Source organism: Bos javanicus, chromosome Y, assembly GCF_032452875.1.
Source record: "Bos javanicus breed banteng chromosome Y, ARS-OSU_banteng_1.0, whole genome shotgun sequence".
In the NCBI taxonomy this organism is placed as follows: domain Eukaryota; kingdom Metazoa; phylum Chordata; class Mammalia; order Artiodactyla; family Bovidae; genus Bos; species Bos javanicus.
In genome coordinates, this window is record NC_083898.1 from 2,718,051 (window position 1) to 2,731,375 (window position 13,325).

At 45.8% G+C, this 13,325-nt stretch overlaps 1 pseudogene; it reads left to right on the forward strand.

The window, feature by feature from the left end:
- Positions 1-4,904: 4,904 nt before the first annotated feature.
- Positions 4,905-13,325, forward strand: part of LOC133243797 (melanoma antigen preferentially expressed in tumors-like) — a 191,981-nt pseudogene continuing 183,560 nt past the window's right edge.

The following is a 13,325-nucleotide window of genomic DNA, read 5'->3' on the forward strand; positions in this document are numbered from 1 at the left end:
ATCCTCCCACTCCGCATCAGGTCACATACCCAGCTGTCCTCAGTCTCCTTCACTGAACTTCAACTCAATCATGTATCTGAGAAAGTTGTTATTTTGGTCACTAATCATGCCAAACTTGAAGGTGGTTCATAATCTGCTTTAGGTCAAGGAGCCATTCAGATCACATGTCGGGCGAAGAAGAGCCAGGAGCATCAGTCCTAGTCTGGAATGGAAGAAGGACACTGGAACAGGCATCTGCAAGGATGCTGGGCACTTCTGCTTGCCCAGCCAACACTGATGTCCTCAGGCCCTGCCATAACATCAGACATGCTCATGGCTCTGGGTTCCTTGTGGTGTTCTTCATCTGAGGTGATCTGCATTCCCCAAGCAGGCACTGTTTCTGATCTCTACTGTTCTCCTCCATACCTGTGTATGCTGGATAGTGGCATGTCACTGCTTATACGGTCAGACTTGCAGTCCTTGTGACAAACCGTGTCTGAAAGCAAAGGTGTTTGTGTGTGTGTGTTTATGTGTACGTGTGTGTGTGTGTGTGTGTGTGTGTGTGTCCTATGTCTCAGCTATATCCCAGGATCATCCATATTTACAACAGTAACTGTCTGCCAAGGCTGCTCTGGTGTACTCTCTCTGGTCATTCTTGACTTGGAGGCTTTGGGTGCTGCTCTTCCTCAGATGCAGGACTGAAGGAGACACTTAAAGTCATGGCTATGACACTTACCATTGTAACCCTCCCTGGGCTGTACTCAGTTGTGCCTTTGCAGCCGTCCAATTGCCCAGAACCACACTTCCTTCAGGGATCTCTGGCGCCCTTCCTGTGCCCTCCTCCCCAACCCTCCTCCTGTTCCTGCCTCTGCCTCTCCTCCTCCTCCTGAGCAGCGGACCCCAAGGAGCAGCGCAAAGGATACAGCTTTGGCCCAGAAGCCAGGGATGCCCTGGATGATGGCGCTCCTCCGAGCCAAGTGACGCTTCCTCCTCTGATGGTTCTTGCGCATGAACCGAACGTAAGCCCTGCGGTTTTGCTCACGCTCAGAGCTCAGTTCTACCTGCAGGGCGGCCAGTGCCTGCAGTGCATCTAGTGCCTGACGCTCACTCCAGCCTCCAGGCCTCTCCTGGCCCTGCTCCTCCACCGTCTACTCTTCCAGTTCCTGGGAGGACCCCTGTTCCCACTCCTCATCCGCCCACAACCTCCACCTCCTCCATGATGTCTTCCACCAGCAGCTGCAATTCCCACCTGATCCCCGACACATCTCTGTCCACCAGGGCCTCGCTGTCCTCCATTGCCTCCACCCTGAAGTGGGTGGCCTCTTCGCCTGGCATGACAACTGGTGGCTGCAAGGTCCCAGCCATGGACAGCATCATGACAGCAGGCCGCAGGGCCCCTGCCCTCTGAGCACCCGAGCTGACAACTAAGAAGGTCCAAGGTCCTGGGACGCTCCTGCCTTCCTCTGACCTCCTCTCACGCTCCTTTAGGCCCTGGCCTTGACCCCGAGCTGTGGCAGATGCTAAGGGACGGGACATAATAGCACAGCAAGCGGTGTCCAATGGCAGCCCAGGTTGTAGTAAACCTGTGCGGCCCACTAGCTCTTTGGGGGCGGGGAGTGTGTGGGTTGGTCGAGAGGCAGGGGCTGATGTGTGTGGGGGTGACCTGAGGCTGAAGAAAGGGGAGACAGACAGCCCAGGACAGGGTGAACATATCTTCCAGGATCACCTGAACAGGTGGGGCCCTAGGCTATGAGCCATGCGCAGGCTACTGGCCAAAATCTAGACAATTGGCTGAGAGGGTAGTGGACAGCACCCTTATGGACACTCCCCTAGACCAGAGGGCATCTTCCGCAGTTCCTGGACTCCAGCGCCCCCATGTGGCCACATTCTTCTCCAGGGAGATGGCAGGTTTTGCCTCTGCCACAAATCCCAGATGCTGTCATTGACTTGGTCTGGAAATTCCAACCACTGGTTCCCACTCCACAATCCGAACAGGACCCTCCTGTGTCCCACGGGACCGTCAATAACTAACTGGGAGCTCTCCCTGAAGTATTTAAAGCATATGCAGGTATGCCAAGTGGCTGGATACTTTTCTCCATGGGACAGAGAGCCTGTTGCTGTCTGGATGCTAGGGGAGTAGGGAAAATTCCCATCGTTTGCTAAAGTTGATCTCCACTGTTCAGGGACACCAGAGCCTTAGGGTACTGAGCTTGCTCTGTCTCTTATCTCTGCTTCTGGCATAGAGCTGTTTGGGAAATCCTTCTCTGTGTGTACCAGGGGCTGGTGTCTATGTGTCTCTGTCTCTAAGTGGTGCTTTGCTGTCTGCCATTTTCTGCACTCAGAAGAGACGATTATCCTTGGCATGAAGGCAAGCTCTTCTCGTCCTGAGTGAGTTGAACCAATGGGAGATCAAACATTTTTAGTCCACACGTTCAGAGAGTGCTTTCTCAAACTTGAAAGCCATCAGTGGGCGGTCACTTCTGAAGTGCAAACGGGGACGGGTGACCCTCCCTCCCTCGCTGGACAGACGTGAACGGTGCACAGGCCTGAGGAAGCTTGGCTGCACTTTGCACAGAGGGAGAAACAGGGCATGCTCTGCTGGCATGAGGGAACTCCTTGAGCCTTATTCAAATGCCTGCCAGGGAGACGCTAAGGACAACTCCCTATTAAGTTCCATGACCCACCAGTGCCAGAGACATGCACGTCTGCCCATTTACCCTATTGAGGCCCTTTCAAAGAGGTTCTGTTCTCCATGTGAGAATACATCCCTTCCTGCCTGGTTGCCCAAGCCTGTGGAGCCAAGAGCAGCAAGAGTGTAAAGCTAAGCCACCCATCCAATAGTCCTGATACCCAATATATGTGTTCTGCAATGAGCACAAAGATTGATGGTTCAGACTGGAAGACTCTGCAGGTAGCAGGTGCTTATGCTGCAGTGCTTGTCCATCACTGAAACCACACACCAAAAAAGCAAGGATTGCTCATGCTCATGGCAAGGTCAGGGAAAGTATGCCCGGCACTTGAGAAGGACAGAGAGCCCCTTGTAGTCAGGTGTTTAAGGGACTGTGGGGTCAGCCATTGCAGCTTCTGTGTCTGGGATTGCAGCCTGTTCTGTGTCTTGGAACCTCTGCACTCTCACTGGGCACCCCCAGCCACTTTCTTCCTGCCACTCCTTTCTGCCAGGCATCCTGTGTGCACCACTGTGATTCCATGTAGAACTTGCTCGCTCTGTGAAATAACGGGGATCGATGCCCAGGCTTCAGTGCTTCTGCTGGCCAGAGTCTATGTACCTTTCCCTATGACTTTCATGTTTTCACTACCCAACTTCCATCATCTGGCTAGGTCAGTTCTGACAGTTCATAACCATAAGCGTACTTGAAGGTGCTTCTGCTCGCACTTGTGCACACACATGCGTGTGCACACACATGCGTGTGTACACACTAACATCCCTGTGAGTAAACTTGGACATATGCAGAAGCACCAGCCATGTCAGGTTACACTAACTCTGTGACTTATCCTCAAAGCTTACAAAATCTTGGCATTTTCTCGTGACAGGGACCGACCTGAAGAGCAGTGGGCAGGGTTGGAAGTGCTAGCCCTGGACTGCTGAGTGACACACGCCTGCGTTCTGCATTCTCCCATCACCTTGGACAGCTTCACAGTACCAGTCACGTTGGCCTGATCCACTTCTTGTGCATTCCTTCACGGTACCAGAAAACAAGGACCTCTGGGCTCAGCTGACTTGGAGAACTGCTTTCTCAGTGTGCACCTATCTAGGTCATTCCTTGTCAATGTTGTGTCCCTGTTGCTAGCCTACCACCTCCTAGGGCCCACAACATTCTGAATGAGGCCCCCCTGTTCTTCCTATCTGTGTAGACTTCTGGGTGCACCTGTCTACCTGTGCCCTCAAGTGCCATTTGGACATCCAGTTACAAGAACCTCTTCCCAATTTCCCCACCCCACCCCCAGCCCACACCCTAACCCCCATCCCCACCCGACACCTCTACCAAACCTCACCTGACTCCCCTACCCTGACCCCATACCCCACCTCCACCCCACCCCCCACCCCACCTTATCCCAACCCCACTCCCTACCCCCAAGCCATCATCCCACCACCACGCCACCCCCCACCAAGCCTTACCCCCAATAGGCAACAAGACCCCCTCTCTCCCTGCCCTCCCTACCTCTTTAAATAAGCCCCTTCTGGACTCCTTGGGAGACCCACTGGCGATCCCAAGATCTCATGAGCTTTGTTCCAGGAGGAAACAGGAGCTGGGATTGGTTGGGCCACGTGATTTCCGGACACTGCTGAGTCACCAATTCTCTCCCATCAGGGTTCAGCAGGGACAAGTTGTGAGGCGCAGCTGCACAAACATTAAATTCCAACTTTGGGTCCCCCACTTTCCCACAAGGTGACCTTCAGCTAGTCCCTGGTTCACCCCCATGGACCACCATTTCTATTTGCTGCCATAAAATGAGTTATCTGAACGAGTGGCTGGAGTGAAGGCTGAAGCAGGTGAGGAGCCAGCCAGGGCCACGTGCTCCAGAAAGAGGCTGTGGAACCACTCTGTGGACTCAATAATCCAGTTAACTAGGGTCTGCTGCCACTTGGCACTGGACATGGGGTCCCTTTCTTGAGGTGGCAGGATGTGGTGGGCTGAGAAAGGGACAGAAATCGGACTTTGGGATGGTGGTCAGTGTCCTTAGAAGGGCTCTTTGACCCGAGCACCAGCTCGGCACTTCAATTGTCCACTGGTCCAGCCCTTGAAATGTTTGCTCAGATTTGGAGAAAAGAGGACAATCACACTCACATGGCGGGGTTGGCTCTCCAGTTTTCAGTTTATCGCTTGGCTTCCTAAATACACACTTTAACATACCGTCTGCTTGCTTTTGGAGCATTTTGCTTCTTGCTCTCAGAATGAGGTGGACACGGGTGACTGAGAGGATAGGAGATCAGTGAAATCAGGTGTTTGAGGGCCTAAGGCCATTGTGAGCTGAACCAGTGTGGGTGGAAGTCATCTTCAGGTAAGCTGGTCTCCGTCACCACCTCTGATTCCACCTCCATGCTTGTCATCGTGGAGCTGGGTAGTGTCTGCAGCTCGAGGCCCTCAGGGCAGGAGGAGGATGAGCAACCTTTAGTTTCCCAAGTCATTTTCCTAAGAGAGCTTTGGTCCTGCTGCTGTCTTGGAAGAGGTAGCAGCAGCGTGTTGGGGATCTATTCCCGAAGCCATGGTTAGGTTCAGAACCTGTGCTTGGGAGGCTGGTTTCAGACCCCAGACACTTGACCCCTGTGTGGTATTGGGCAAGGGCTGGGTGGTGAGCCCAGGGAAGTTTTGCTCTCCCTAAGTGTGGAACCCCTGGGAGTGAGATGCTCCAGGCAACAGAGTGAGTCCTCTAGCTGCAGCTGGAGGAGGCCCATGGAGGCCATATGGCCAGACATGAAACGGAGAAAGGAGAGGGACCCCAAAGGCAAGGACGACATTATGCACTGGGGCTGCTGGGTAGCCCTTGGCCGCTGCTGATCACAGCACACCTGCCTGTAACCACCAGTATCACTGCTGTCTCCAGAGCAGAATATGTGGACCCTCTGTCTCAGAGCTACAGACTCTTGAGTGTCTGTGTCAGGACTGACTGGGGCCAGGACCATGAGAGGAGAAAGATGTGCAAAGTGGAGAGGTCAAGGTCATGAATCCAAGGGAGTTCAGGGCTGAGGGAGAAAAGCGTCAGCCTGGGGCTGCCAGCCAGTCCCCTTCCTGTGCAACAGAGTGTGATCAGAGCCCAGGCCATGGTGGAGAGTCCCGGAGCTCTTCCTCTGCAGTCACGGCACTGGACCAGGGTCCCCACACCCATCATATCTCCTTCCTTACCTGTGGGAGGGGCTTTTGTGCACAGCTGCTCCCTAAATCCTGCTGGTGACATCCCATCAGTGAATCTGCCTACTTGGCCCTGTGGAGGGCAGGCAGTACTGGGAGGTTTCCTGCTGGGAGATGGCCTGAGCCTGAGCCCTTGGGGGACAGCTGTTGAACTGAGGTAAGGTGTAAATCTAGGACTTTCTGGATTTCTCCCCTAATATTGCACCATTGCCCCATTCTCCTGGATGACTTGGCAGTACCCACACATCTGCTCAATTCCTAGACTGTAGTGGGTGGTGTCCCCTGAAAAGAGGCTCCTGTTCTGTGCTCTGGTAGTCCCTAAGCTTTTCATTGCCCACAAATAGAGTAGGGTATTCTAGTCCTCAGAGACTTCCCTGGCCCAGGGATGGCTTAGGGAGACCTGGACCTGGCTATAGGAATCATTCCCATGTCATTCTCTGTGGCCCCTTCTGTAACACTTTCTTGAGCCCCAGGCCTTGCCTGTGAAAAGTAAAAAGCACGATAAGGCCCCTGTTGATCTGACGATGTTTCAGTTTTTGAGGAAGAAACTGAGATGAGGAAAGTGAAACACTTGGTGATTTAAAATCTGCCAAATACGAGGTACTGTCATTTTTGATTTAAAAACTAGCTTCAGGCTCTTATTCCCCATCTCCTTGAGAAACTTGAATAAAGAATGTGTTTGTGACAAAAGAAGTGAATATGTCTCAGAGTCAATGATGCCAGCAAATGTTACTTCACTTGGTAGTAATAAAGATACTTGGAGATAGTATCAGGCCTGAAAGTACAAAGAATGAGTCATTGGAAGCAGATCCAGGCTTAGGAAGTAGGGTGACAATTGGCCAGGTGGTGCATAGGAAAGATGCTCACCCCCAGTTGTAAGTTATGTGCTGAGAAGAAAGGAAGCAGAGTTGAGAGGACTCCTTGCTGACATTTATCAAAGAAATGAAACAATTTAATTCTCAATACTTAAGATCATAGAGTATTAAAAAATATAGCTTTACTATATTTATTTCTCTAAACATTTACAACCATTCAATCCTAAAGGAAATCAACCCTGAATATTCAATGGAAGGGCTGATGTTGATGCTGAAGCTCCAAAACTTTGGCCACCTGACGTGAAGAGCTCACTCATTGGAAAAGACTCTGATGCTGTGAAAGATGGAAGACAAGAGGAGAAGGGGATGGCAGAGAATGAAATGGATGGATGGCATCACTAACTCAATAAACATGAGTTTGAGCAAACTCTGGGAGACAGTGAAGGACAGGGAATATTTGTGTGCTAAGGTTCACAGGGTCGCAAAGAGTCAGACAGGACTGAGTGACTGAACAACAACAAACATTTACAACAGTAAGTGTAGCAGGGTTCTTAACTTAAAAACAAATATTGAATGGCCATGGAAAAATGTCATAATTGTGCCTTAGATTAATTATGAAAGTTGGCTGGGCAATTTCAGCAAGAATTGTCACCCTGATGGTCCTGCTCCACTGTACAGATCAGGTTTGCCTGTCATTATTTTGAGGCTTGCTTGATTTTCCTTTTTTCAGACACCCTGAGTGGAAGATCATGCCTTTGTTTCTCTTTTTTTCCCCAGTCTTACTGAGATATGAGTAGAATTGTCTCATAGCCCTGGGTAAGTTTAAGGGGTTCAGCATCATGAGTCCACTTACATCCATCCTGCAGTGGTGAGTGCAGTAAGTCTAGTGAACATTCATCATTTCATATGGATACAAAATTAAATAGAAAAAAGTATTTTCATTTTGATGAGAACTCTTAGAGTTTACTCTATTAATTTTTTTTCTATTAACTTTTATATATAACATAAAACAGCATTAGTAATATTTGTGTTGCATGTCACCTAATAAAACAATGTTAGTTATACTTGTATTGCATGTCACCTCCCTCATACATACTTCTAACTAGAAGATGAAGATGATAGTTTCACATGTCTCTCCATCACAGAGAATGATGACCCTCAGCCACTTTATAAATATTAGAAACATCCCTACTAGGCTGCCCACACCCACTTCTCTTTGAGCCTCTCTCATTTGTGTGTCCAGTCTCAGTGCTCCCTCCGAGTGCCCTTGGAAGTAGGAAGTGGGTACAGCCGCTGACATCTCCCCTAGGCAAAGAGAAACAGAGTCGGACCTTGTGAAACCATCAGGTCTTGTTTCCAGGGCTCCAAAGAGCTCTGGCACCACAGTCTTTTATGTCTCATGATGTAACAAATAGCCCCAGGTCATGCACCTTAAAACCTATATAAATAAACAATCAGCCAAGCAGAGGTATAGAATTGGTATAGAATTTAAAGACTCAAGAGCCGGTTTTCTGTAAGAGGTCAACCAGGTTTATCCTCTACTGCACATTAATGAAGTCTCCTTCATGTACAGTTGGGAAGGTTCCCTGGAGTCAGAAATGACAACCCACTCCAGTATTTTTGCCTAGAGAATCTCATGTACAGAGGAGTGTGGTGGGCTATAGTCCATGGGGTCGTGAAAATTCAGACACAACTAAGCAACTATGACTTAATCCTAGAAAGAACTTAAGTGAGAAGCAAAGTGCTAGAAAAGAAGTAATTTATTAGAGTAGGACACTTGGAAGATTCACAAGCATTGTATTACCCTAAGTACTCAGTTACACTTTCACAATTAGAGGAAGAGGGGAGAGGGGAAAGATCTTTTTCTTGAGTAGACAGCGTGTTTCCATCATCAGTGCCTCCCGCAGGTAGGGCGGGCAAGTTTGCTATTCCCGCTCTATATGGTCAGTCTAGGACTATCAAAGTTCAGTTCAGTTGCTCTGTCGTATCTGACTCTTTGATTCCTTGGACTGCAGCACGCTAGACTTCCCTGTCATATTACTTGGGAAAAATATTTTCAGGTCTCAGTACAATGCATGTCTTTCATTTTGAAGAGTTACCTTTCCATAAGTGGTTGTGTTTTGTATGCCCAGAGCCCATTTGGGGAGTAATAACTTGATGACCAATGAACAGGTTGTAGGCCTTGTTTTCTGATAGTTTTATTGTTTAGGGGCACCTTCTGAGAAGAACATGTCTTAGGGCCCAAAGAGCATTTTTCAGGGTTTATTAACTCATGGAGCTCACTGGGCAGAATGTAAGTCTTATCCCACCATTGTTTTATTGTTTTGGTCCATGACTCATGCTTCTGTTGCATGGTTTTGTTGCTAAGCAAGTTGGCTTGATTTAAACAAGCCAAGCTGGCTTTGTTACTAAGCAAATTGTTTTGCCTTGTGAATGGAGCAAGCCCACATGTTTCAGAATTTTCCCATTACTTTCTTTATTTTTTTAAATTTTTTGATTTTTTAATTTTATTTTTTAACTTTACAATATTGTATTGGTTTTGCCATATATCAACATGAATCTGCAACAGATATACACATGTTCCCTATCCTGAACCCTCCTCCCTCCTCCCTTTCCTTACCATCGCTCTGGGTCGTCCCAGTGCAAAAACCCCAAGCAGCCAGAATCGTGCATTGAACCTGGACTGGCGACTCCTTTCATATATGATATTATACATGTTTCAATATCATTCTGCTAATCATCCAACCCTCTCCCCCTCCCACAGAGTCCAAAAGACTGTTGTATACATCAGAGTCTCTTTTGCTGTCTTGTATACAGGGTTATTGTAACCATCTTTCTAAATTCCATATATGTGCATTAGTATTGGTGTTTTTCTTTATGGCTTATTTTACTCTGTATAATAGGCTCCAGTTTCATACTCCTCATTAGAACTGATTGAAATGTATTCTTTTTAACGGCTGAGTAATACTCCATTGTGTATATGTACAACAGCTTTCATATCCACTCATCTGCTGATGGGCATCTAGGTTGCTTCCATGTCCTGGCTATTATAAAAAGTGATGCAATGAACATTGGGATGCACGTATCACTTTCAATTCTGGTTTCCTCAGGGTGTATGCCCAGCAGTGGGATTGCTGGGTAATAAGGCAGTTCAAATCCTGAAAGATGATGCTGTGAAAATGCTGCACTCAGTATGCCAGCAAATTTGGAAAACTCATCAGTGGCCACAGGACTGGAAAAGGTCAGTTTTCACTCCAATCACAAAGAAAGGTAATGCCAAAGAATGCTCAAACTACCTCACAATTGCACTCATCTCACATGCTAGTAAATTAATGCTCCAAATTCTCCAAGCCAGGCTTCAGCAATATGTGAACCGTGAACTTCCTGATGTTTAAGCTGCTTTTAGAAAAGGCAGAGGAACCAGAGATCAAATAGCCAACATCCGCTGGATCATGAAAAAAGCAAGAGAGTTTCAGAAAAACATCTATTTCTGCTTTATTGACTATGCCAAATACTTTGACTGTGTGGATCACAATAGACTGTGGAAAATTCTGAGAGATGGGAATACCAGACCACCTGACCTGCCCTTGAGCAATCTGTATGCAGGTCAGGAAGCAACAGTTAGAACAGGATATGGAAAAACAGACTGGTTCCAAAAAGGATAAGGAGTATGTCAAGGCTGTATATTGTCACCCAGCTTATTTAACTTAAATGCAGAGTGTATCATGAGAAATGCTGGACTGGAAGAAACACAAGCTGGGATCAAGATTGCTGGGAGAAATATCAATAACCTCAGATATGCAGATGACTCCACCTTTATGGCAGAAAGTGAAGAGGAACTCAGAAGCTTGTTGATGAAAGTGAAAAAGGAGAGTGAAAAAGTTTGCTTAAAACTCAACATTCAGAAAACGAAGAACATGGCTTCCGGTCCCATCACTTCCTGGGAAATAGATGGGGAAAGAGTGGAAACAGTGTCAGACTTTTTTTGGGGGGGGGGTGCAGGGGGCTCCAAAGTCACCGCAGATGGTGACTGCAGCCATAAAATTAAAAGACGCTTACTCTTTGGAAGGAAAGTTATGACCAACTTAGATAGCATATTCAAAACCAGAGACATTACTTTATCAACAAAGGTCCATCTAGTCAAGGGTATGATTTTTCCTGTGGTCATGTATGGATGTGAGAGTTGGACTGTGAAGAAGGCTGAGTGTCAAAGAATTGATGCTTTTGAACTGTGGTGTCGGAGAAGACTCTTGCGAGTCCCTTGGACTGCAAGGAGATCTAACCAGTCCATTCTGAAGGAGATCAACCCTGGCATATCTTTGGAAGTAATGATGCTAAAGCTGAAACTCCAGTACTTTGGCCATCTCATGTGAAGAGTTGACTCATTAGAAAAGACTTTGATACTGGGAGGGATTGGGAGCAGGAGAAGGGGACAATAGAGGATGAGATGGCTGGATGGCATCAGTGACTTTATGGATGTGAGTCTGAGTGACCTCTGGGAGTTGGTGATGGACAGGGAGGCCTGGCCTGCTGTGATTCATGGGGTTGCAAATGTTGGACACGACTGAGTGACTGAACTGAACTGAACTGAACTGAAGGCAGTTCTATTTCCAGTTTTTTAAGGAATCTCCACATTGTTCTCCATAGTTGCTGTACTAGTTTGCATTCCCACCAACAGTGTAAAAGGATTCCCTTTTCTCCACAACCTCTCCAGCATTTATTGCTTCTAGACTTTTGGATCACACCTTCTGACTGGCGTGAAATGTACCTCATAGTAGTTTTGATTTGTATTTCTCTGATAATGAGTGATGTTGAACATCTTTTCATGTGTTTATTAGCTATCTGTATGTCTTCTTTGGAGAAATGTCTATTTAGTACGTTGGCCCATTTTTTTTATTGTGTTATTTATTTTTCTGTAATTGAGCTGTAGGAGTTGCTTGTATATTTTTGAGATTAGTTGTTTGTCAGTTGCTTCATTTGCTATTATTTTCTCCCATTCTGAAGGCTGTCTTTTCACCTTACTTATCGTTTCCTTTGTTGTGCAGAAGCTTTAAGTTTAATTATGTCCCATTTGTTTATTTTTGCTTTTATTTCCAATATTCTGGGAGGTGCATCATAGAGGATCCTGCTGTGATGTATGGCGGAGAGTGTTTTCCCTATGTTCTCCTCTAGGCGTTTCATAGTCTCTGGTTTTACGTTTACATGTTTAATACAATTTGAGTTTATTTTTGTGTATGGTGTTAGAAAATATTCTAGTTTCATTGTTAAAAGTGGTTGACCTCTTTTCCCAAAATCACTTGTTAAAGAGATTGTCTTTAATCTATTGAATATTCTTGCCTCCTTTGTCAAAGATAAGGTGTCTATAGGTGCATGGATTTATCTCTGGGCTTTCTATTTTGTTCCATTAATCTGTATTTCTGTCTTTGTGCCAGTACCATACTGCCTTGATAACTGTGGCTTTGTAGTAGAGCCTGAAGTCAGGCAGGTTGATTCCTCCAGTCCCCTTCTTCTTTCTCAAGATAGCTTTGGCTATTCGAGGTTTTTTTTTTTTTTTTCCCCCATACAAATTGTGAAATTATTTGTTCTAGCTCTGTGAAGAAACTGTTGGTAGCTTGATAGGGATTGCATTGAATCTATAAATTGTTTTGGGTAGTATACTCATTTTCACTATATTGATTCTTCCAATCCATGAACATGGTATATTTCTCCATCTATTAGTGTCCTCTTTGATTTCTTTCACCAGTGTTTTATATATAGGTAGAATATATATATATATATTCTTTAGGTAGATATATTCCTAAGTGTTTTATTCTTTTCATTGCAATGGTAAATGGAATTATTTCCTTAATTTCTCTATTTTCTCATTATTAGTGTATAGGAATGCAAGGGATTTCTGTGTGTTGATTTTATATCCTGCAACTTTACTTTAATCATTGATTAGTTCTAGTAATTTTCTGGTGGAGTCTTTAGAGTTTTCTATGTAGAGGATCATGTCATCTGCAAACAGTGAGAGTTTTACTTCTTCTTTTCCAATTTGGATTCCTTTTATTTCTTTTTCTGCTCTGATTACTGTGGCCAAAACTTCCAAAACTATGTTAAGTAGTAATGGTGAAAGTGGGCACCCTTGTCTTGTTCCTGACTTTAGGGGAAATGCTTTAAATTTTTCACCATTGAGGATAATGTTTGCTGTGGGTTTGTCATATATAGCTTTTATTATGTTGAGGTATGTTCCTTCTATTCCTGCTTTTTGGAGAGTTTTTTTTTTTTTTTTTATCATAAATGGATGTTGAATTTTGTCAAAGGCTTTCTCAGCATCTATTGAGATAATCATATGGTTTTTATTTTTCAATTTGTTAATGTGGTGTATTACATTGATCGATTTGTGGATATTGAAGAATCCTTGCATCCCTGGAATAAAGCCCACTTGGTCATGGTTTATGATCTTTTTAATGTGTTGTTGGATTCTGATTGCTATAATTTTGTTAAGGATTATTGCATCTATGTTCATCAGTGATATTGGCCTGCAGTTTTCTTTTTTTGTGGCATCTTTTTCAGGTTTTGGTATTAGGGTGATGGTGGCCTCATAGAATGAGTTTGGAGGTTTATCTTCCCCTGCAATTTTCTGAAAAAAAAAATTGAGTAGGATAGGTGTTAGCTTTTC